This window comes from Heliconius melpomene, chromosome 6 (assembly GCF_056956725.1).
Source record: "Heliconius melpomene rosina isolate 202511_hmr_F chromosome 6, ASM5695672v1, whole genome shotgun sequence".
NCBI lineage: Eukaryota > Metazoa > Arthropoda > Insecta > Lepidoptera > Nymphalidae > Heliconius > Heliconius melpomene.
In genome coordinates this window covers 6,039,305-6,064,826 of record NC_140394.1, presented here as the reverse complement: position 1 = coordinate 6,064,826, position 25,522 = coordinate 6,039,305, and the positions used below count along the sequence as shown (strand labels likewise).

The window sequence follows — 25,522 nt, the reverse complement described above, 5'->3', positions numbered from 1 at the left end:
GATCTTATTAATTAATTAATTAACAACAAAAATTGTATAGTACGTTATATATTTTATTCATATATTATTATATATTATGATGACTCATAGAAACCTTGTTTGTTAGTCACGGTATTGGAATTTATGACAGACGTGATATATGTTAAAGGTTGTAATGTAAAAACCCACTCAGCTGCTCTAAAGAGTTAATTTCATTACTAAAATAATTCTTTTTTTTAATTTCACTGTGTATCCCGCAAAAGGGAGGGTAGGCAGAGGGAACCTAGTGTTAAGACACTCCGTTCCCCATTTTTCGCTAAATTCTGGAGGCATTGCGTGTTGAGTGGTGGAACTGAACACCACGGTTTGCCTCTACACCATAAAAACATAATAATATAATTAAATAAACAATACGAATAGATTAAGAATGATTATATATATGTTTTAAGTAATAGATATTCATGAAAATATTATTAATTTTTTTGGAAGTTGCATCGCTATATCTATTCCAAGAATATAATTTGTATGGGTAATAATTTCTTGTACCTGTTCACCGCTAAGCCATTAGTTGTTCCCGAGATGTATTGTGTTAATTCGTTACACAGTTAAAAATCTACCTGGAATTATGAGTCACGCTTAAAATGCTTATTTAGAATTAGAAAATTTTGAATGAATTGAATTAAATAATAATTTACGATACAATAAATGTATTTATTTGTTTAAATTTCCATTGATATCTAAAATTTTTCGTCGAAAGGAAGTAAGGCATATGGAATATAAAAATAACAATGGGACTTAAGGCCACTACTTGATTATTAAGTAACGGAACTGAACGCCGAGTTTTGCCTTGTTACTAGAGCAAACAAATGAAAACATTAATAAATAATAATTCACTCCCCTAGTGGAAATCGAATCTACAACCGTCGTGGTTACAATCATACGTGTATGTTTAAGTTTATAATTACTAATGTAATTAATTTGTAAAAGAATAAATATTCGTTTTTACTATAAATTCACATTATAAGTATTAGAAACTGCTACAAAACTCAAGTACGTTACATGTTTAAAATTCCATTCTGGAGGATGTAGGTATCTTAAACGTTTAGCGGAGGCAAACCTGTTTCGCATTTATATTACACTAACCACTAAGCCCGACAGTCATCTCATTTCAGTAGTAACTGTGAAATTTAATAATACTGTGATTGCTACTTGTATATAAAATTTTCTGTTTTTACCAACTAACTGTTCCACAGCGTATTTTTGTTCGTTCGTACTGTATTCATTAGGCATTGCTGAAAAAACAGTATATAATATTTAAAGGCTTTTAATTAAGAGGAGAGTCGTAGCATACAGGGACAAAGTGCGACTGGTTGTGGATTCGATCTCCACTCGAGGAAATTAACTATTATTCATTTCTTCGCTCTGGCACTAAGGCAAAAAGGCGGTGTAATAGTTCGAAAAATTCGGCGGGAAAGGGAGAACGTATTGTCTTAACACTAGGTTCCCTCTGCATATCCTGCTGTGTGCGGGATTCAGCGTGAAGCTGATTTAGATTTAATAATTCTGTGATCGCTACTTCTATATTATGTTTTCTGTTCTTAATCAACTAACTGTTCCACGACGTACTTTTGTTCGTACATGATGTATTCATTAGGCAATGCTGAAAAAACAGCACATAATATTAAAAGGCAACGCCGATGGACGAGTAGGGCTTTAATAAAAGCAACAGAAGAATGAGCAAAAAGGCCTTTCTAAAGTCCGCGGATGCCTGAATGGGACTAACGAGACCGACGCCGACGCCCAAAACGACGGCGCGTGTTTTTGTGAAGCGAGAAATCTTCACTTTTACGTTTACAGGACTTTTGTGTTTAATTTCTCGTTCGTTCGTTCCTCGTCGTCTGTCGTCCACTGGCTTTGGTTGCGGACAAAACTATTGTCGGGCACCTTCATTGTTTACTTTGTACAAATTATTTGCAGCCAGTTGACACTCGGTCGCTTTGAGTCCACTAACGATTTTTATGGTTTCCATCTGGTGTGACGGTCTGTTTGTATGAAAATATAACTGGAGGTTTCGCGTTGTGGAAAGTAAAGTTTTGGCATTTTACATTACATTTATATGTAGGTATATTTCTCTATAGGCCATTTTGGAGGACAACTTAATGTCGATATAGAAATTTAACATTACTCTAAATTCAGCGGAAAGTGGGGAAGGGAGTGTTTTAACACTAGGTTTCCTTTGCCTACACTGCTCTGTGAGAAATACAGCGTGAAGCAGATATTTTTTTAAATTTATAAGCTCTTAGAGCTTATATCAATAATTAACACGACTTCTAATTATTCTATTACTCACTATCTACATCGAAATCAAACGAATATTAATCATAGCTAAAAATAAAAGAATACGTAGGTAATTTATATATATTATACATTTATAATTAAAAGTGAAAAGAAATATTTAATAGTAACTAGTTTCAAGCAACTACGAGTATATCCTGTTAAAGGAATAAAAATACTTAAAGCAATTAAAATCGACTCTCAAGTTGGCAGATTTTGATATGACTCAACCGGTATGGAACACAGTGAAGATGAAAAGGTGAAGGTTGTATATAAAAGATGCGCATATTTATTTCCACAATATAACAGAAAGGCCAAACTAACGAATATTAAACTTAATTTTTAACCGACTTCTGTAAGAAAAGGAGGTTATCAATTCGACTGTATTTTTTATTTTTTTATTTTTATGTTTGATACCTCATAACTTTTAACTGGGTGAACCGATTTTGATAAAAATAATTTTACAAATGTTTTATATACACAACCTTACTACAATATCTAATTACTAAGCCTGTTTGTTTTACTTGGCACCGACTTCAAAATTATAAAATCTTTGTAAAATTATTTTTCACTTTTTAGTTCGTTGTTACAAATCGGTTTTTCTTTTTGTTAAAAAATAATTTATTATATTATTACCTTTAAATTTTTCAGGTGAATATTCAAATTGTATAATGAGATTGCATAAATATGTCGGCAATTAAACATATTAAATACCACGTTTCACTGTTCAGTCGTTTCCAATTTCCAATTTTGCTCGTACCAATGGACTGTAAATGTTTTACATATATTTAACATACCGCTCGTCCCACGCATAGGTCACTCGTATTCGAATAAAAGTAAATATAATATAAGCTCTGGCAACTCTGACATTGTGACCTTTTCATATATGTTAAATGTTATGTGGGCGAGAGCTCCTAGTCGAATGACAGAGAGCTCAGTTACTTCCTATTCATGGATAAAATTTCTATTGTTATCTTGAAACCGTGTGCTGAAACAACGTTATTATGTTACAAGTGTATATATGTATTAACTGTACGAGGTATGGGATGTTAAGAGATATTTCAAATACGAAAGGTAAAGATTATATAGGTAAACTAGCGGCTCACCCGCGGCTTCGCCTGCGTGAACGTTATTATTAATATCTGTCTCCATGAGTATCTACGTCCTATAAGTGACGTCCATGCAAAATTTGAGACTCCTAGCATTTGTAGTTTCTGAAGTTTCGTGATGAGTGAGTGACCTTTCGATTTTATATATATAGATATCGTTTTATATGCCTTCTTTCATTATAATGCAAGCAAATCGAATTCAGGCTGTATCCTGAATGTATCAGGGTAGATTTAGTGTTATGGCACTTCGCTTCCCATTTTCTGCCTATTTCTTCGAGACATAAAAAATTGAAACTTAACGCCGCAGGGCTATTTGTATTTTTTGTTGTTTTAATGTATTGTTTTTATTTAATAATAAAGATAACGTAATATTTTGTATTAATTAAATAAATATATTAAGCGTATTTTTTACAGTATATTCATATTTTTATTACGAGTACCAGATCCTTATCATAAATTATTGTGTATTTTGGACACGAGCAAACTTATATTATTTAAATTTTTCGTTTTTCTTTACTAAATATTACTTCTACAAATGTATATGTATATACAATATAATATATAGGGTTTTGAATCGACCTTGCGGATGTTCCGCTGATGTCAGCGCACACCAATTGTCGATCTAGCAAAGTTACTTTATCGTAATATTAATGTTATGTTTTATTTACATGTTATAAACGTGTTTCTCGTGTACACAAAGATACAATTATCTATTCCCGCACGTATTTTTCGTAGAATTCTAGAAGCATTGCGTGTTGAGTGGCGGAACTTAACTCCGCGCTTTGCCTGGAGAGATAAGAAATGAAGAACGGAGTTTCTTAACACTAGGTTCCTTCTGCTGTGTACAGTGTGAAACTGATTTATAAGAACAAATTATTATATTGAAATTCCGTAATATACTTTTGCTATTAATAAACAGTTCGAAAATAATAACAATATATATTTTTTCGTAAATATTATTTCACGTTACAAGAAATCGAACATACATACATACACATCTATGTTCGGGAACTGCTAGAAAGTAGCCATATCGTTTTATATTTCAGTTTATTATTCTAGGCGCATTCCGACAATGGCTTATGGACGATAGTGGAATAATAAGCATCACTTTAGGCGTCCAATCTAAGATTACTTAGCTATAAATTTGGCTTGCATTTTAAATGTCTCTGTGTTCACACAATAATAGTGCAAAAACTTATAAAATATATTTTCAAGAATTTACTACGACTAAAAGATAAAAAAATATTTATTATTTATTTTAGTTCGTTCACTGTCTATACAGATCGGTAATTTTATATTAATCAACTTGCAAAATGCTTAACTTCATATTTTTACTATTAAGCATTGTTCTCTTTAAAATTCATATGGATTAAGGTTATACTAGAAAATAATATCTATAATTTTCTATGTTTTTAAAACAAAAGTAATAGCAGAGTAGTATTTTAAAGCAAATATAATTAAATGTTAGTTCGACCGAGTGAATATTGTGGGCGCAACACGTACGAAATATGAACGTCACGTATTCTCTTGATGCGGCTACCATCTATAACATACGTGAGAATATTTGTTTAAACTTCCTTCTTTACATCTCACATATTACATATACATTTGTATGGTTCTAATTGGAAATAGAAAAGGTTGACTGCAAATTACGTCATACATAGAAAATAAAGTAAAAATTAAATAAAACCGTTTATGAATAAGCTTTGTTGCGTTAGTCTTACTCTTGACCTGAATTGAATATTGAGATTTGTAAAGAAACAATGGTAGATCAATAAATATCATTTAAAATGGTATGAGTATATAAGAACAGACTTTAAGCATATAGGTACTAACTATAAATAGGGAATTAATAAAAACATTTTTTTTCTACCTTCACGCTTTTTCCCACACACGGGTAGGCAGAGGGAGACCTAATGTTACACACTGTTGTCAATTAGAAACTTCCATTCCTCATTTTTCGTCAAACTCATAAGGAATTTCGTGTTGAGTGGCGGTACTCAACGCTGCGCTCTGTCTCATTACCAGAGCTAGGGAATGAAAATATTAAATATTTAAATTCCTCGAATGGGGAATTCCACAACCTGTCACATTTACAGAACGCTTGTTCCTCTGCACCAGGACTGACCTCAATTACAAATAATACTATTATCTATATATATATAATCGAAAGGTCACTCACTCATCACGAAATCTCAGAAATTACAAGTGCTAGGAATCTGAAATTTTGCATAGGAGTTACTTATAGGACGTAGGTGCTCGCTAAGACGGGAATTTGCAATATTCGACTTCTAAGGGGTTGTTTTTGGGGTCGAAAGTTTGTATGAAACTTCGTTACTACAAATGTTAGGAGACTCAAATTTTGCATAGATGTCACTAGGACGTAGTCATGGAGACAGAAATAAATAATAACATAGTTCACGCGGGTGAAACCGCGAGCGGGCCGCTTGTATATAATAAAAATAGAAAAAAAGCTAAAATAATAATATAATTTTCTATTAGATACGAATATTGTAAAACAAAAATAATGAACCAAAGTAATATTTGAATCAATTGAAAGTGCGGTCTCGGTAAGCTGCGAGCGAATCAATCTGAGGTGTGGGTACGGTTTAGAATAACTTTGTGCAATAACACCTTGAGGTCGGTTATTAGACAGTCAATTATTGTTATGTATATTGGCATACAATGGAACTGGCTTGTCGTGTAAACGTGTTGTAAGCCTTTTGTATTTGCCTTGGAGGCGTTGAATCGTATGAATGAAATCTTATATTTGATTTTTCATAAAGATTATTAAACTAATTATATAAATTATTCGATATGGTAACAAACATGGAGCATATTCCCAAAGGAAACAATAATTTTGGCTTAATGATTAAGTCGTAAATCAGCACTCGGTTCATTTTATGCTCCGCCATTCCTAGGTCGACTATATTGGAGTAATAATTTAATACAATTCAATTCCATAGGATTTAAATCCTCTTGTCACAAGCTTATAACTAGTTAAATCTGATTTATTTTGTACTACTTCTCAATAAGTTTTACATGGAAATCATGTATAATTTACAATAATGTTAAAGTAGAAAGTAGATATTCCTTTGAAATGAATGTATGTAATTAAATATTTAAATCTATCGAATGTTCTGAAAGTTTTATGTGGAATTTTAATAAATGTATTTTATGTGAAAGCAAATTACTTTCCAATATCGTTTATTAATTATAAAATCGCTAAACTATGATAATAATTTCCTGTTTCCATTAATTAGTATCAGCTTCAGGCATATTTTCAATAAGGCCTACCTTATGTATGTCGTTGTGATATTTAATTACATTTATTTGTATTAAATACTTTTAAATATAGACAAATAACTACCAAAAGAGCAAATATGAATATTAAAAGTCATTTTCTGTTCAAATTTTAGTAAACTATGTCAACTATGATAATATTTTAGTTTTCATATACCACTATTTTAAGATTTCTTTTGAAGGATTTAATACGTTATTTATTAGGTGTAAACAAAACAGGAAAAATGACGTATACTTTAAAATAGTCATCATGTTCTTAAGCATTCTGGGCTTTTACGTTATTTTTTGTAGGCAGAGAGCAACCTTTGTATTGTTAAAATTTTTCTTACTACAGATACATTTTTAAATTAAAAAATAAATTTTAGTAAGCACACCTACATTATATATACTTTTAAAACGCTAATTTAAAAAACTTTGACTCTTCCTGTTTTATATTTTTAAATTTAATATATACCAAAATGAGAAAAAAAAAAACAGGTGCACCTGAACTTTACTGGCATAAAAACATACTGTAATTACCATCTTTCTTTGTTTGAAATATTCCAGAATAGATACAGCCAGATCCACCATATTGCTAGCAGGCTCCAGGTGCATATATTTTATAAATTTTATTAATATTGTCAACAACGCTGCAGTAGTCGCATTCTTACGAGGTGAACGACAGGGAGCCTTGCGTGGAGGCAAGGTCATTTAAGTGAAGGGGACGCCTGTCGATTGAACTAGCCTATTATAGATGATAAGTAGATATAAAACTTGACCAGCTACCCACTTCCTATTCTTTATTCGAGCCACCAGAACTAGTCCGTAATTAAGTAGGCCATTTTTTGCAATTTAGCTAAAATTAAATTTCATATGAAATTGCACATTAATTATGTGAAAAGTTAATACTGCTTAAAATAATTATATATGAGTAAGTCGTAAACTAGATTACAACTTTTGTTTCGATTCTTTTGGATTTTTTATATAAAAAATATTTTCATTTCGTTATTCTGAATGGATATTTTAACTAGGTATTTTTTTTTTGCTTCAAAAGGTCAAAATAATATTTTAAATAATATTTTTAAGTCACTAATGTATAATTTATCGTTTTTTAATTCATATCATTGTGGGATTTTAAAAATACAATTAAATTTCATTTACTCTACTTTCATAATCTCACGTAGTATTAATTGGACTTTAAATTAATATTAAGAAAAATTCTAGAAGTAATTAGTTAATGCTGACGTGGCGTACAAGCATACGATTGCAAACGCGACGGTTGTGAGTTCGATTCTCACTCGGGGGAATGGAATATTTAATATTTTCATTTATATTTTATTGAAGTGTATATTAAAGAACGAAGTGTTCTCTCTTTGAACCCTTGTTCTACGAAATAGTAGAGTGTTATATGCTGTAATTTTTTTATTCAGTGTAGGTCGTTGAGATTAGACTAATCGGCATTTAGAGTTTGATTATACTAAAAAAGTTATGTCAAATTTATTTTTTACAAATTTAATAGTAGCTTTTAATTTTTTCCCGGATGCTTACTACGTAAAATAACTGTAAAACTTACTCACTTAACTGTTTTGCTCTCTTTCTATATTTCCTAATAAGTTATAATATATTAATAAACCGAACGCTCTATCGGCCGGATCTATGACATGATTTCTACGTACGGACGGACGGTATAACAGTTATATTCAGATTCCTTGACTTGCCTAAATGAAATGTTATACGATACGAATTCAAAGCGAGGGAATGTGCGTATGTAGGTGAGGTGACGTTAAATGTTTGGTCAACCGGTAAATGGCCCATGTACAGTTGATATTACGTAGTAGGTATACGAGTATGCTTGGTAATTTGGTGATATCTAATATTGATAATTTGGTGATAATCTAATTAGCATGATGTACCAGAATTTTCATTTTTTGCAAGTAATTTATATTTGGATCATATTGTTTTGGTTTTTTTATTTATATTAATTATGTAATTGTACTTGCCTAACAATAGTTAGCCTTACTTTTTCTTTGATTATTATAAGCATGTTAAAATCTGTTTTAAATAATTTGTTAGAGGTTTAAGTAACACTTAGATGTTTAAATAAAAACTACTATATATTAAGCGACAGTTTTATATTTTTTTACAATATTTTTTATATTAGTGTGACTTAGTTGAATTAGTCGATTTAAGCAAAAATGTTACCTTTTAAATGTTGTCCTTAAAATTTTAAATTTTTGCTATTTAATAGGCAGTCAAGAAACCAGTTAGACAAGAAAATTTATGCCGTGCCAGATAGTTCAGATGCCTTCGCAAATGCGCGTAGTTACTACCGTGGCGGGCGAAATTATGCTTTATTGCCTTAGAATAGAGACTATAAGGGAAATTAGAAATCGTCCTAGTTGACAGACATGAAAATCCTCCCAGATTATTCATTTGTGCGCTTTGTACGTAGAACGGTGTGTGAACGGTTCGATCGAATTTTGCTTTTACATTTTGTCGTTTGTCGTGTGTTAATTACGTAAAAATACATTAGCCTCATTGACATTTAACTAATTAATGATTACGAAACGAAACATTCCATTCGGGAAATAATTAAGAAAATATAAACGATTACGTTTCATTTATATATTTAATTAATAATATTTTTTAATTAGAATTTATTTTAATTATTCAAATGAAATTTAGCATCAATTAAAATCTCCATATCTAATTCTTCAATAACCTTATTGCCTACTTCTCCAAGTTAGACTTCAATTATTTATTTATGACTGACTATTTCAGCAAGCGCTAGCTAACGCTTGAAAGTGTGCACGCGACGGCGCGCGCGCACGACCTCCTTCGCGATAACGGATTTGTAACCGTTGGCAGCACATCTTCGACAGATGGATTATTCCGTAGTACTCAACTGGTTATATAAGCAAAACAAACAAGTTTTTTTTATATGAGTTTATTGTTCATTTATTGTATTGTTAATTAACATTTTATAGGAATTTTGGGGATGTATTTTCCATATTGCGTAATATCAAAATTAGTAAATGTTAAGTATCTATAAATCCCGCTGGATTCAAAGGGCGCAGGACCGGACGGAGTGGCGAGCATTGGGGGAGGCCTATGTCCAGCATTGGACCTTAAAAGGCTGATGGATGGATGGATGGAAGTATCTTTAGCCGTTTATTATTAAATAATACATTTACATATGTTATTAGGCCACTGTAAGCACGACGATCGATTCGAGTGTCTTAACATCAGGTTCCCAGGTTCCCTTTGTTTACTCTGCTCCGGGATATAGCACAAAACTAAAATAATATAGAATGGAAACTAAAGCGTAGGATTGAGGTAGCAATTGTATATTTTGTGAATGAATAGTATTATAAAATTTGTTTTATGTAGTTTGTAGACCATGACGTTCTCTGCAAAGAGTATTAGATTTTAATTCTGAACCTTTCTTTCTTAGCTATTGTTTGCTATTTTTAGTTTTTTTTGTTTTATACGGTCCGGAGATATCCGAAAAATAAAAATTTATAGATATATCATAGTAAAAATAATTACAAATTTGTATTTATAGTTAATTTCATACAAAATGAGTGCAAAATACCCGCAACCTTAGTTTGCCAACTTTTGTAAGTTGTACTTACCGATCGATACATACAACCCTGTCGTTCGACCGTTACCGACTCGCACTTGTCCGTTTTTTACCATTTTTTTTCTAATTGCTTTGGTAACTGAACCGTAAAATCTCCATACGAAGAGTAATATTAGCAACAAAAATATTGATTGGTCTATTAGAAGGTTAGGTTGCGCACGTAAGTCTTAGGTTTCCAATTTTGGTAAACCAATTATTCTGGTTGAACAACGCGAGATTAACTTTGCTGGGTACAGTATAGTTTATGTAGGTTGGGAAAGCTGCACCTAATGGTATCTTTTTGGATGTTTTTTAAGCATTAAGCATGCGTTTGCATTTAAGCATTATTACATAAATTAAAAAAAAATCGTTTTATAAAAAATATGTATATATTAAGTAATACTTTAAAAGTCAACATTTTTAAAAAATACATAAACCATGGGTGTGTGCCAAATAAGTTTCTTATTGTTATATTTATTAGTCGACCGATGTACCATCAAGAATCTTCTCTTTATTAGTATTTAATTGGAAAGATGGACATCAAAATGTGTGCAGGTTTTATACAATACGTTTCGAGATTAAAATTAAACTTTAGCCACTAGATTTTTTAATAATAATAAAAAATTAACTTTGTTCTGGAAAACTATTCATAAAAATATAATAAAAGATGTCACTGGGCGCATGTAATTACGGAGCTTCTACTAAAGTCGGTTTACTTTTTTATGATACGAGATTTACCTTCGTCACAGGGGATTAATTCACGAAATTATTTGAAAATATTTATTTATAATGGCCCTTTACTTTGCGGGATAAAGGTTTGTAAGGAGATTTCGTTTCTACCTAACCAACCGTTAATATGCGACCTCCGCAACGGTTTTTCAGCTTAATTTTATTATTTGTTTGTGTTTTATTTATTTTAATAATTTACTTTTAAAACGTAGATTCAAAATATAATAAATTGTGTAAATAAAGCTTTTGAAATTATTCACTTCATAATCGGTAGTTTCGTCTTTATAACAATATCATAAAAATATTGTAAGGAAAGTGATGTTCACGAATTATGATCGTCTCGACTTTAGTTTCAGAAATATGGTGTTTTATTTGGGATATCGTAAGAGTAGTTATCGTTGTGGTTGTGGACTTTAAAAAATATTAACTTTTGGCTTTCTTAGGATTCTAGGAAGCAAGCATTATTTCTAAAATACAGAACAAATTAAGCCGTAGATTTAAAAAACTAAATAATAATAGCAAAACAGAATGATCTCATAACGAGTGTTATTTATATGAAACCTAAATTTAAACACGTACGTTATCTAGAATCTAGAAATATAGATGCATACTTAGCACAAATATTCAAGTAACTCTAGTAACTTCAAGTGTGTTAGAGAATAATGCGGCCACGGTGGAGCAATATAACGTAATTAGCGGACTGGATCCGCACGACTGACCGCCTGTTGTTAAGGCAATCTGAGGATATAGATGTGCCTGCTCGTATCATATTATATTTCCACTACCAGCTCGACCAGTTCGCGTGACCTTTACCTGACATCATGCACTGATGATTCAAGGAAGTATTCAGATTTTACGAAAATGTTATCTAACGGTTATGCTTAAGAAAGAAACAATTAAACTAATTAATGGTTTTAACTATGGTGCAATATTGAGAATGCGGAAATTAGTTAATGTTCGTTTAATTACTCGTACCATACAAATTTCTAATCGTCATTTGTAATGTAAATCAGTACAGGAAGTTGAGCGATTTGACAAATGTATAGCGATACATAAAATAATACTTTTAGACGTTATTTTATTTGTAATTTAAAAACGTTTTATTTGGGTCATCGTGGCGCAGCGGCTCAAGTGTGTAACTGTAACGCGAAGGTTGTAAGTTCGATTCTCATTTGAGGAAGTGAAATATTTATTTACGTTTATATTTCCATTTCTTCGCTCTGGTGCCGAGGCAAAGCGCGGCGTTGAGTACTGCCACTCAACACGCAACGCCTCCAGAATTCGGCAGAAAGTGGGGAACGGAGTCTCTCAACACCAGGTTCCCTCTGCCTACCCCGCTTTGTAAAGCTGTGAAGCTTATGGTTTTATTTAGATAGTTACCCTTTATACGTATTTGAAACTTAAGTTTAAAAAATATTTAAAATATTCAACTATTAGAGTGACGTTTACGCATATATATTGCCATATAATATTACATTTTAAAACAGTATCATGGTTCACCATACAATCAGAAGATTGTCTTTCTACAATGTCAGTATATATAATGAACAGAGTAGTCGGCGCGGCGTACAACCGGTTACTCTCGACGCAACATGCACTCCACTGTCCTCATTTAGCTCGCTTCGTGGCATTGTTTGTATAGTTGCTTTCCTATAGCAAAAACTGATAACAGACCCACCAATGAAGGGTGAATACAGTAATAAAGTTTCCCCTTCTACGTTTTTATTTCATGTTGAACAGGAAGTCAGTCACTTGTTCGTTTAACATTAGCTTTTTACGTCCTCGTCACCACTAGAATACACTAGGAGCTTATGCGCGTTGATGTCTTCTCTATTACAGTGCTAATGCATTTGAATGTCTTTAGTTTTTGATATACCGCCGAACTAAGATTAATAAACCATAATTAACGAAACGAAAACTATAATGATGTATAAGATATTAGCAATAAACTATAGAAAGAAAGTTGTCCAACCGACCGAAAGCAATCTCACGAGATTGGAATTTTGGTCGGTGTGACGGAGCGGCGCGCCCACCTGCTTACACCACACCTGAACCAAAAGTATGTCAACACTTCTGACTCCTCGAACTCGGCAATCTATCGTAGAAACTTTCACATTACCTTAAATTAACACTGTGTACAATCAATAATATTAATTTTGCTGTGATCGATACCAACCTTTTTGCACGCCGCGGGGCGTTCCAAATATAAAATCCGGTTAACACTATCAGGGGTTGGGGTTAATGCACGGGCACTGTGCTGTAACACACTCACAACACTAAAGTCACAAGGCTTGCCGCATCGTAGGCAGCCGGTGCGGTCGCGACGGCCGCCGAGTTAGCACTGAGGCTTTCTTGGAGACGACACGCGCACGCGCAGGTAAGAATGAGACTATAGACGATGCGACGCACACTAATACGTTTTTGTGTACGTGTGTTGAATGCTTTATTTTATCGATTGGTGTGTATGACTGTTTGTTAAGCGTTACACAAAATTTTGTGTGCTTAAATAGTAGGAAAATTAAGAAATTGCAACTAAGAAATAAAAAAATATTTTTTAATAGGATAAGGGAAAGCCATCTATAACAATTATTTAAGCAGGTATGGCAGAAAAAAATATTATTGTTAAAAAAATAATCTAAAAAAAAGGAAATCCAAATAAAGTTGCAAAATAAAATTTTACACTCGAATATTGTACTACAATTTCCTTCAATCCACACTATATACTATGAATTATGATCCGTTTATTTGTTCGCAATATAATAAAAATACGTGGCCTGTATAAGAATCGGCTTAACAATACACAAAAGAAACAGGTGCACAATTCTTGAGTAGGTATATTGTAAAATTGAAGTTTCATATACTGTTTACTGTTTGCTTTTCTATAAGCTTGCAATGGATTTCACAATATAGAAAACTAAAGTTTCAACAATTCAATAGAACATTTTGTTTATAGACCTTTTTTACTTAAAAACAAAACCAATTGAAATAAAACAAACATTAAAAACTTTAGGACAAACCGCACATCGCTGAGTTTTGCCACTCAACACGTAATGCCAAAATTCGGCAGAAAGTTAGGATCGGAGTGAATTAACACTACGCTTCCTCTGCCTATCCTGTTACATGTGGGATGCAGTGTTAAGTTGAAAAAGAAACTAAATTCTTATCCTCGAAAATATTTTCAATATTTTAAACCTTTTCTAAATTCAATCCCACAAAAGCCGCTTTAAATCAGATTACATTATTAAAAAATAATCTTAATTAAGTGTGCCGTCGTCTGAAAGTTCAAATATGTACGTAAGTTATATAACAACCATGTGATCGAGCTAGCACCAGTCATGAATGGCATTCGATTTAAGAGGCACAAGCATCGACTGCAAACATGCTGAGTAAATATATTCTTTAGTAGATACTTTCTCCCAATATGTCTGACGTCAATTTTATTGAACATTAGTCTTTTAGAGGCCCTCGTGGCGTAGTGGTGCAAGCGCGTGACTGTAAGCGCGGCGGTTGTGGATTCGATTCCCATTTGAAATGAATTATATTATATTTATTCACTGTAGTAATAATTACCAGAGCGAGGGAATATATGTAATAAATATTTTATATCACAGCATTTTATCATCATGGAAAGAAGCTGAGGTCATCCTTACTAAATTATTGTAAACTAACTTAAATATTTATGTCATTGTATTTTTTATTTTAGAAATATATTTAAAATGCTATATATTTTTTTATTTAACCATATTCAAATATCAATTCTTAGAATTAAAACAATAAAATGCATTTTTCATAAATGACAGGACCTATCGTCATATTTGTTTCTCGAAATTCACTCTATCAGTGAGTCGTCGTTATACGTAAAAGAAAGTGCATTTTTAAACGGCAATAAAGCAAGTTTGGACTTTATATATGTACATATGTGAATATGACACATAACATGTGGTGCTTTCTCTGTTCTTCTGACGTCAGTTCTAGAGTATAGAGATAATGGCTTAAACAAAATGTTTTAAAGGGATATAATATGTGTTTTTAATATTATGATATAGTCTTAGATATAGTTATATTAAATGTATATTACTAGATAGTAATAATCTGGCGAAATTATATTGTCACCAAAGCAGTTAATTTGTCGATCCTGCCCGAGGTAATATAAAAGATATACTTAGGTGAAATTTATTTTTTTATGCAACATATTCTACAATATATTTAGTAATTTACATCATAAATAAATTGGACATTGCTTTCCTGTAATTAATTATTATGATTTTGCTTAATGTCATTGCTAACGAACACTTTTATTTTGCAATAGCTTATTGACCAATATCGACTTTGTTTCTGATACTTATACGAGTATATGTAGAGGCCGTATTGGCGCAGCGGTACAAGCGTGTGACTGTAAATGCAACAGGTTTTGGGTTCGATTCCCTCTCCAGGAAATGCAATGCAATGCAATGCCTCCAGAAGTCGGTGGAAAACGATGAACGGAGTGTCTTATATTAGGTTCCCTCTGCCCTGCTATGTGCAGGATACAGTATGAAGCTGAAAAAAAAGCATGTCTGACAATAATATAAACTTTCAGTTCGACTTTTATACAAAACAACATTAATATTTTCGGACTTATTTTAATTCTCTTGCTTTTGAATATTGATTAATAGTTTGATAACCTTGATTACAAAAGGAACCATGCATCAAACAAAGATCCGGCCAAGTCGCACACCGAGGGTTCCGGGATGTACAAATATGGATAAAAATTTACCAACTTAATTGTTTGTGCAATTTCGTGATTGTAGAATAGATCCACGGCAAATACCCTATAACTTTTAATTACGCAGTGCATAAAGTTGACAAATACTTAGTTAGAAAACGTATATATATGTTTATAAACACTTCAACATAGCTGGATTAGAACCCGTACCTCTGCAAAACCATCCAAGAGGCGCAAGTTCAAATCCCGCTACGTTTAAATTTTTATACATACATTTTCTTTGCACACTGTCGGATAACACTTTAAAAATGTTAAAAACGAAACGAAACAAATATAAATTTGAAACGTTTTTTCTTCTATGAAATATCAATTTCCACTTTTTGAATTTTTACAGACGGACAACAAAGCAATCCTATTAGGTTTCCGTTTTTATTGGTCGATATTTCATTCCCTGGAGTGGGACTCGAACTCACAACCGTCTCATTTCTCACCAGGTCTCCTTCTAATTATCTATTTTAGTATATTTCATATAAAAATTTCAATTAGCTCAAAACTAACTATAAGCATTACAAAGTAATTTCAACTACCAAATTAATAATTTAATGTAGAATTTATTTCTACTACCAACTCACAGTATTTATTAAGAGAAATTAAACATTTGACAAATAGAAGTTGGCGAAATTGCTTTCGTAGGTAACAAAGGTAACCTCAGGGCAAGAGTCGGTCGCTTGTTGATTGTCAAATAGAAAAGAAAAACGTATCGAACATAACTTGGAGATTTCCAGCAAATTTGAGGGTACGAGCCGAGTTCGGAATCTATTATTATTGGAACTGAATATTTACTTGGTACTCGTTTTTCACGACGGAGGCGGTTTCAGGTTACTTTTTATCTTAAGTTCGCTTTGTAGAATGGTAATGGTTCTACTGAATTTACGTAATTGAATTTGTTGTTATTGTGTGGGTAGTGTTAATGTAATAAATTAATAATACTAGTATTAAAAATGTTTGTTAAATAAGTTTGTTCGTTACGCTTTTACGCCAAAACTACTAAGCTGATTATCATGAAACTTTGTACACATATTTTTAGAGGTATTAGAAAGGATATAGAATAATTTTTATTAAAAAAAATATCCTTAGTTTATAATAAAAAATAAGTTTAAGCGAGCGAAGCCACGTTTGCTTCTCTAGTTATATTATATTTATTAAATTGTGTCATACAATTTTAATATTAGGTATACTTGGGATTTGTCTTTTTATTTATCATTCTTTGATAAATCATAATAAATTTCTCATGATGCATACAGTGAATCTACCTATCCACTCTTGGGAGATGGATGCCGGATATCGAACTCTAGCAAATCCAGGTATTTTTTTTCACATATGAAGGGAATTTACAATCAATTGAATGCCGTCAGATAAGTCCTCATTGTAAATTGCGATAGTGTCTTGTTATTTAACAACCATTGAGGACTTTGTGGCACAGTGGCATATTCAAGGGTGAGTGAGTGATAAATGTAACAAGGGAGAATGAATGAAGTTCATTCTATGTTCTGACAAAAAGACAAAATGCAGCGTTGAGTTCCACAGCTCAACACAAGTAGAAAATAGACATTGACATTTCGAGACATTGCTTTTCTAAAATTGGGCGGAAATCGGGAACTGAGTGTTTTAACACTAGGTTCCATCTAACTACTTTACTATATATGCGGGATTCAGCGTGAAAATAGAAAAAAAACACACATACATTTGCCTTCTTAAGTAATCCCAAGTACTTTTGTCAATTAAACTTATTTCTTAGAAGGCTACATTATAACCACGTAGTACAAAATTACAAATGAACGTGAATATGTTTGCGAGAACTTAGAAACAAAGGTGTTACTTACGCTTATCTGTTCCAGAGTTCGGTCCCGAGGGAAAGTCTTAATAATTAACAGCTTTCAGAGCATGAGCACGTAAATTAAAGAAACTGTTATATAGCGTGAAATATATGTATGTAAACACTGAAAATTATAAGCCTTAGATAAAATTATAAATATTTATGACGTACCTACACGTGTACGTATGCGTATGATAATATATTCATTAACAAAATACTTAACGATTTAATGTTGCAAAGCTAGCGGCTTCGCCCGCTTGAACTACATTATTATTTATTAATTAATCGAAATTAATAATCTAATAGCATCGTTCGTCTCTTCGCATTCTTTCGTCATGAAAGTTATAGTTTTAGTCAATTCAATAAAAAAATGTAGCATTTTTGACTAAAGAAATATTTTTTTGACATATAAATTGACATACATATTAAGGAGAGCTTCCCAAAATACAGTAGGGAAGACTATATTTAAATCGGTTAAGACGTTTCTGAGATTAGCGTGAACAAATGCACTTAATTAATTTCTCTTTTCTATATAAATGATGACTTCATCATTGTTGCTTTTCAATATTAACTAAATATATTATGATTGCAGGATTCACTATACAAAAGTTATATGATACAGTCTACGATAAGGACTTTTGAAATATGAAAGTGTATTCACAGGCGAGACCTAAAAGCTTTAATATTGTGCAAAACTTTGTTGAAAGAAGCTTCTAGAGTTTATGTTGTTCGTTTTTATGGAGTTTGTTACTACGTGATGAAATGCTTGAAAGTACCTACGACACGTATTATTTTAGGATAATGCTCTATCCTTTTATATAAACTTTTAAGCTTATTCAAGGCCCGCCTTTTGAATTAACAGAGATATGATATCAGCATATATAAGTTAAAAATAATTAAATCAGCTTCACGCTGCATCCCGTACACAGCAGGAAACCTAGTGTTAAGACAGTTGACAAGTACGTGTTGATTGGCGGAATTCAACGCCGCGCTTTAACTCGACACCAGAGCGAGGGAAATGAAAATATAATTTGGAACCCACAACCAGTTGCGTTTACAAGTTGATAGGAATCTCAAATTTTGCATAGCAGTTACTTATAGGACGTAGGTGCTCGCTAAGACGAGAATTTGCAATATTCGACTTCTAAGGGGTTGTTTTTGGGGTTGAAAGTTTGTATGAAACTTCGTTACTACAAATGCTGGGAGTCTCAGTCAGAAATTAATAATAACATAGTTCACGCGGGTGAAACCGCGAGCGGGCCGCTAGTATAATATATAACGTTAATTGAAATTTACAACAGTATAACAAAATTAAACACAAATCTTAATTAAAAATTTAATTAATTTCATAATAAAAAAGTAATTATCTACTCCTAAACGAGTCCGAGTGCGATATAAACACAATCAAAAATTTATTTCAGAGGATCAGACCTTTAATATGTTTACTTTGGGCAAGGGTTCAAGAGTTTCCGTTTTGATGACGTCCGCTCATAATATTAAAATCGTTTTCAATATACCACATCCACTTAGAGGCGTGACATGTGGTAATTGAGCCCAAATTGTGAAGTATCATCAGAACACGTCAGTGTGTAGGAAAGTAAAAAATACTTTTATTAATAAAATTAATTGTGCATTTGTATTCTGTAGAAGGAATCAGTGTCAGGTTATGTAATTCTCATTCTTTCTCATTAAAAACTGGTCGGCCAGGTCGAAATGTACGTAACTAAAATGTCCATGTACTCATGTTTTTACATTATATTAGCTAGTTTTGTACTATACAAAAATATCTTTTTCATTCTTGTGGCACAAGATATTAAATTTATACGTATACTAGAGGGCTTCGCCCCTTGCTGGCTTCGCTCACCAACCCCCCCACTTTCAATAATCAAAAAATAACATCATTTCATGAACCTGTTATTGCTTAGAATATAAAACTTGATAATCTATACTAATATTATAAACAGGAAAATTTTGTTATTTTTTAAAAAGAAATTCAATTTAATACAGAAATCAAATGAGCCAAAGACGATATTTAGACGTAGTTAAAGTAGCGCCGCTGTGGAGGTCCATGGTTGAGGTCTAAACCCAAAAAAAACGTTTGTACGGTTGAGGTGTTGATGCGAAGCAGCAGCTTGTTAGTGTAATATTACAAAAACCATTTTATCCGTTTTTTAATTCTTCAAGTATATTATTTTATTAATAAGAAGATTTAACGACGTTCCAAATCCTAGAGCATAATATAGAAAATCACAAATTAATACATTTAATACATAATTTTAATTAAGTACAGTGCTTATATTTGAAATACATAATTATTTCGAGCCTTTGACGTAACCGTACATTGAGCTTTTATAAAAGTTAGTAGCGACCTACAAGCAAACACGGAGTCGAGCACCGCAACCGACGTAATTCCTTTAATTTAGTTCCGCACCTAATTTGCTCTAACAACTACTTGACATCCTTAACTATGTAATTCACTTAAATGTTCAAGTTTCAGGTTTATTTTCTGGTTTTAGATTTAAGTCTTAATTTATTTATGTATGTTAATTATGTTTATGTAGAGCGCTGTGGTAGGTATATAGTGGATTATTAAAACTAAGTAGCCAGGCATTCGATTTCCGTACGAGATTAATATTTATTTGGATCACACATAGTAATTTATCGTAAGCGAAAAGATATTTCCAGTATTTATTTAAACAGTAATTAAAGATTTTAAGCATTCACTTGTATCTATGAAAATTAAAAGTAATACCGTAAATGTGTTCAAATTGTCAACTCCGATACTACGACAGAGTAATTTATTAAGAGCAAGCAAAATCGAGGCTAATGTCGCAAGTTACAAGTTTTTGTGTATATATCCGGTAGGCTAAATTATTTATTTTTTCTAGTTCATTTTATATACAAATAAATTTACTTGGTGTATAGATATTTGCTTACCTTTGTAACTAAAAATTTAAATTAAATCAGCTTCACGCTGTATCCCGCACAAAGCAGGGCAAGCAGAGGGAACCTACACTCTGTTTCCCACTTTCTGCTGAATTTTGGAAGCATTGGGTTTTGGGTGGTGGAACTCAACGCCGTGCTTTGCCTCATTATTTCTTTAATGAAAATAATAAATATTTAATTCCTCCGAGTAGGAATCATTATTATGAATTTAGTTAATTATTATATATTTAGATAGATATATCTAGTTTCTAAATTTAATTTAAATTCATTTAGTATTTAACGTTAACCCATAACACACTTTCTATACAAATAAAATTAATGAATAATTTATACACTTATTTGTCTGGGGCTACCGCGGCGTTAGCGAGTTGAAGTTATGAGACAGCTTAATAAGGGTCTTTGTACAGCAACAAACATTATTTTCGCGAAAAATATTTTTGTTTCTGTATACGTTTCATAAAACAAAAGCCTTGTTTAAAAACTGCCTTGGAAATGTGAAATTTCTGTATATTGTTGACGTACGTAGTTTTTGCTTCAATTTTTATGCAGGCGTCCTTTAAAAAAAATAGAATTAGGGCTATAGATAAGGTATGTGGTATGATAGTAAAAAAAATAGTAATATATTATAGTAGTAACATTAGTACTTAAAAAAAAAACGAATATATATTTTTTTCACTTCGTATCCTTTGTTACAAGATATTTACTTGGATTTCACTGTTAATCTATGCAAATTAAATTCTTAATAGTAAGGTAATTACATAATCTTTTAATCAATTGTTATTTTAACGTGTCTATCGCATTTATCGACCTAGCTCTGTCCTTTACGTTAATTTTAGAGACACTTCACGTTCAGGCGAAAGTCAATGTGGCTCTTTGTCTTGGGCGTGGTATGTGAAATTATTTTAATATAGATGTTTTCCTGAATGAGTCTCGAATCGAACGCACTTTAGTGTAGAATATTTGACTAAATTACTGATTGCTAAAACGAGAGACAAACATCCAGGTTGTATGAAAAATAAAAATTACCGTTTAAGTTACTGAAAAGAAACCTTTATTTACCCGAAGAATTTGAAAAATTAATAATGTTGCAGATTTTTTCAGGGTTCCGTACTTGAAAAGAGTAAAAAACGGAACTCCTTATAGGATTGCATTGTTGTCCGTCTGCCAAGACCAGGCTTTTTAAAGATTTTAACAAAATATAAAAAGCTTTGAAATAGTTTGTACTTAACGCTTTGCATACAAAGCCATAGAATTTTGCTTCGGTATTCGGTATTGCTATGCATTATGCATACTAAAATATATACCTATCGGCTTTGCTAGTACTTTAGAAACAATTAGAGATATTATAATTTTTAATATCTAAAGGCCTTTTCCTATTATTTATGTTATGACGGTAGTGGATTCGATTTATACTCGAGGGAATGAAATATTTATTATTTTCATTACTTCGCTCTGGTAGCAGGCGAAACGTGTGGGAAAAAATGCCTAAATATAAATAAAGAAAAAATCTTTTGCAAAACATTAATAATTTTAATTAAAGAAACTTCATAATACATGTAGGTAGTAATGGGGTTAAATAAACTTCGTTCACGATTAATTAAGTGCATTAACACGCTGCTAGACGTGACTAAGGACGTTTTCAATTTTTGTTAGTGTAAGGGAACTTTAGATAAGGGTTTGACAACGGTCTTCTTTGTGTCATTCTAATATCTGCGAACCTTAAAAATTCACTTTTTCTACTATAAATAGGTCGAATAAGTGATAAGAAATATTATATTGACCGTCCGCAACGGTTGGGTAAAAAAATATGATACCAGAAAAATACGATCCTTAAACGTTATATAAGGAGAAAATTACTTATATTTATTTTATTATTCTTTTACCATTAAAATTAAAAAAAATATATTTTTTATGAATCATTTATTTTTATGATTTATGTAAGGACGTATAAGATTTACGAGTAATATAGTCACATGTCGTAGCTGCGATATTTGTTCGTGATTTTACAATTGATAATGGATATAAAAGTGAGACTTACCTAATTTAAAATTTCGATTCAAAAAGATTTAGCTTAAACACTGACATGGCGCATTCAGATAAATACTTAATAGAGTGACCGGTTCTTGCATTGTTTTGCTATCACCAAATCGACAGGCTCTATAATATCTCGTTTTGAACTTTATAATTAAGTTCAAATTGCTAATATTTTGTGTAAGGCGCTTCCCGCTTTTACTAGTCCATTTTCTATTGAATATTTGGCCACAACGACCCTACTGTCTGTCCAGTCACTTTAATAATTGGATAGTTTGTGGTATTAGGCATTGCATGGCAAGCGGTCTTTGTGACACATTACAGAGATTTATATTAGAGCATTATACGTCCTCGCTGTGGCTTCTCATTATGTATCACGCGAGGGATTATCACAGATGCGCTTTATGTTTTCGCATGTTCTAAACGTTAACATACATGAACGCGCAGTTACGCGGTTTTCACCGTATCTTGGTATTAGCTTTAAACAATTATAACTTTTTATGAGTGATTTTTTTTATTAACAATTATATAGGTACCTACTATGGATAAATATTGTTTTTTTTTTAATTTGTCATTTCTTTATTTTGTAACTTTTACGTGCTATTTATAGCACAACACGGAAAAGCTATAAAACCACCGTTAAAATGGGTTTTATATAAAATGTTTTTTTATGAAAATAACATTTTAATATGAAAAGTGTATTAATTCTAACATTAAAATGTAATTTATTGAGGTTATCGTGGCATAGTGACACATGCGTGTGAATGTAAAGGTGACGGTTGTGGGTTTGATTCCAACTCGGGGAATGAAATATTTCTGCTCTGGCAGCAAGGAAAGGTGAGGCGTTGAGTTATTTCTTTCTTGAACTTCTTCAATCGAAAGGTATTACCTCGAGAATTCAGCGGAAGTCTTAACACTAGGTGCTTAGGTCCCCTCTACTTACGCTGCTATGAGCGGGATACTGCGTGAAGCTAAAAAAAATTAGCCACATACTAATTACTACGTACCTACAAAGTTAGAGGGTTTTCCTCGATTTCCATGAGATTCCATCATCAAATCCTGACAAGGTGGTAAACCTTTCAAATAAAAAAATATATTTTTAAAATCAGTTCACGGAGACGGAGAAATCGACGGGCAGACATAAAAACATTGTTAATCAGTATAAAAACTCCTCCATTTTGAAAAAAGTAGTTAGTTAATAAAACGGTTAAAAGTTACCATAGAGCGAATATTAGACTAACCCGTGTGAGTATTGAGTATTGGGAGAAGAAAATAACAAAATTGCTTTTAAAAATGTTGTCAACATTTGGTTTCGATTTACATAAAATCTTAATCAATAGAGGTTTTACTAGTTTTTCCTCCCTAATTCGTTCCATGTAATATTTTTGTAATCATGTTAATTTAATTAACAACACATATGGTTTGGTTTTTATCTTTACATATAAGTTCAGTACCTCTGGCTCTTTACACGAGGTGTGTAATATCATAATTAAAAAATTGGGCCAGTTGTGGCGCAGGGGCTCAATGTGTGAGTATAAACCCGGCTAGTTATGGGTTCGATCCCCACTTGAAGATCTTCATTTCTTCGCTCGGGTGTTGGGGTAAAGCGCGGTGTTGACGTTCCACTCAACACGCAATGCCTCCAGAATTCGGTGGGAGAAGGAGTGTCTTAACACTACGTTCGCTTTGCCTACTCTGCTGTGTGTAACTTGGGTGGAAAAACCTTACATTATTTTGTTATATAAAAATATTTAAATTAAAATACTACCCTGAATGGGAATATTTCAGTACAGTAAAACAATTGTTATTTAAAATAAAATATTTTTATTCAACACAATTCGTTGATTTGGAACTAATCAAAACAATTGTTATACATTTTTTCATGAATTGGCTTGTTTCGGATATATTTTTTGATTTTTGTTTAATTGAATTGAACAGCAAAAAATATGAAATATAAAATAACACACAAAAACTATTATTTATTCTCTTGGTAGATAAATAAACCCGTGGCCGTCGCGTCGTGGCGAAGCGGCACAAGGGAGTTACTGTAAGTCGACGGTTGTGTCTTCGATTCCCATTCGAGGTAATGAAATATTTATTTACATTTATATTTTCATTTCTTCGCTCTGGTGTCGGGGCAAAGAGCGGCGTTGAGTGCCGCCACTCAACACGCAATGCCTCCAGAATTCGGCAGAAAGTGGGGAAAGAAGAGTGTTAACACTAGGTTTCCTCTGCCTACCCTGCTGGCGTGAAGCTGATTTTATTTTTAATAGATAAATAATATTAAATGACTAAGAATACTTTCCATAGTTGCTCAGAGAGATTCCTGTTTCCTCTTGCAGACAGTATAGCAAAATAAAATTTATTGTACAATTGTACGTTCTATTGAATTTTCAGATTGCACAAAAGTTATTTTCCAAAATGGGAAAATTTCAGCAAAACTGTGCACGAATTTCTGGTTGCCTGAGCGATGGTCTTATCTTCGGTCGCGGGTAACCGCACAGGAATGAATGTCAAAGGTTTTTGGTCTGTGGTAGGCGGCTCTCCACTTTGTATGACGTTAATATACGCAATAAAATTAGCATTTGGTTTAAGATCTTTACTTGAATAGAGAAAAATCGATATTTACCTATAGTTAAATTAATAACGTTATATAACATTAAATAATTCTTCTTGAGCGTATATTGGGCAAGAAAAGGTTGATTCTGTTTTGTAAATTATATATTAACAAATTCTTATAAATTAAAACCTTTTTGAAATGAAAAAAAAAAGTATTTTATAAAGTTTATTTTTAGAGTTCCGCGAAAGTAGTGTTGCCTACCTACCTAGTTCCGCGAAAGTAGTGTTACCTACCTACCTACCTAGTACCTATAGACAAAATATGTGTATAGGATTATAATAAAACACAA

The 25,522-nt window shown here is 32.1% G+C and overlaps 1 protein-coding gene across 3 annotated transcripts in view; it reads right to left on the bottom strand.

The window, feature by feature from the left end:
• The window catches only part of uif (sushi, von Willebrand factor type A, EGF and pentraxin domain-containing protein uif), a 63,106-nt gene extending 49,701 nt beyond the window's left edge, over window positions 1-13,405 (bottom strand). For 2 of the 3 annotated variants that reach the window (XM_085187032.1, XM_085187033.1), the window contains exon 1: window positions 13,232-13,405. The gene's annotated coding sequence lies outside the window, so the exon portion shown is untranslated. The remainder of the gene's footprint in view (window positions 1-13,231) is intronic. The other variant, XM_085187030.1, reaches the window with a different exon arrangement.
• Between the last annotated feature and the right edge of the window lie 12,117 nt (window positions 13,406-25,522).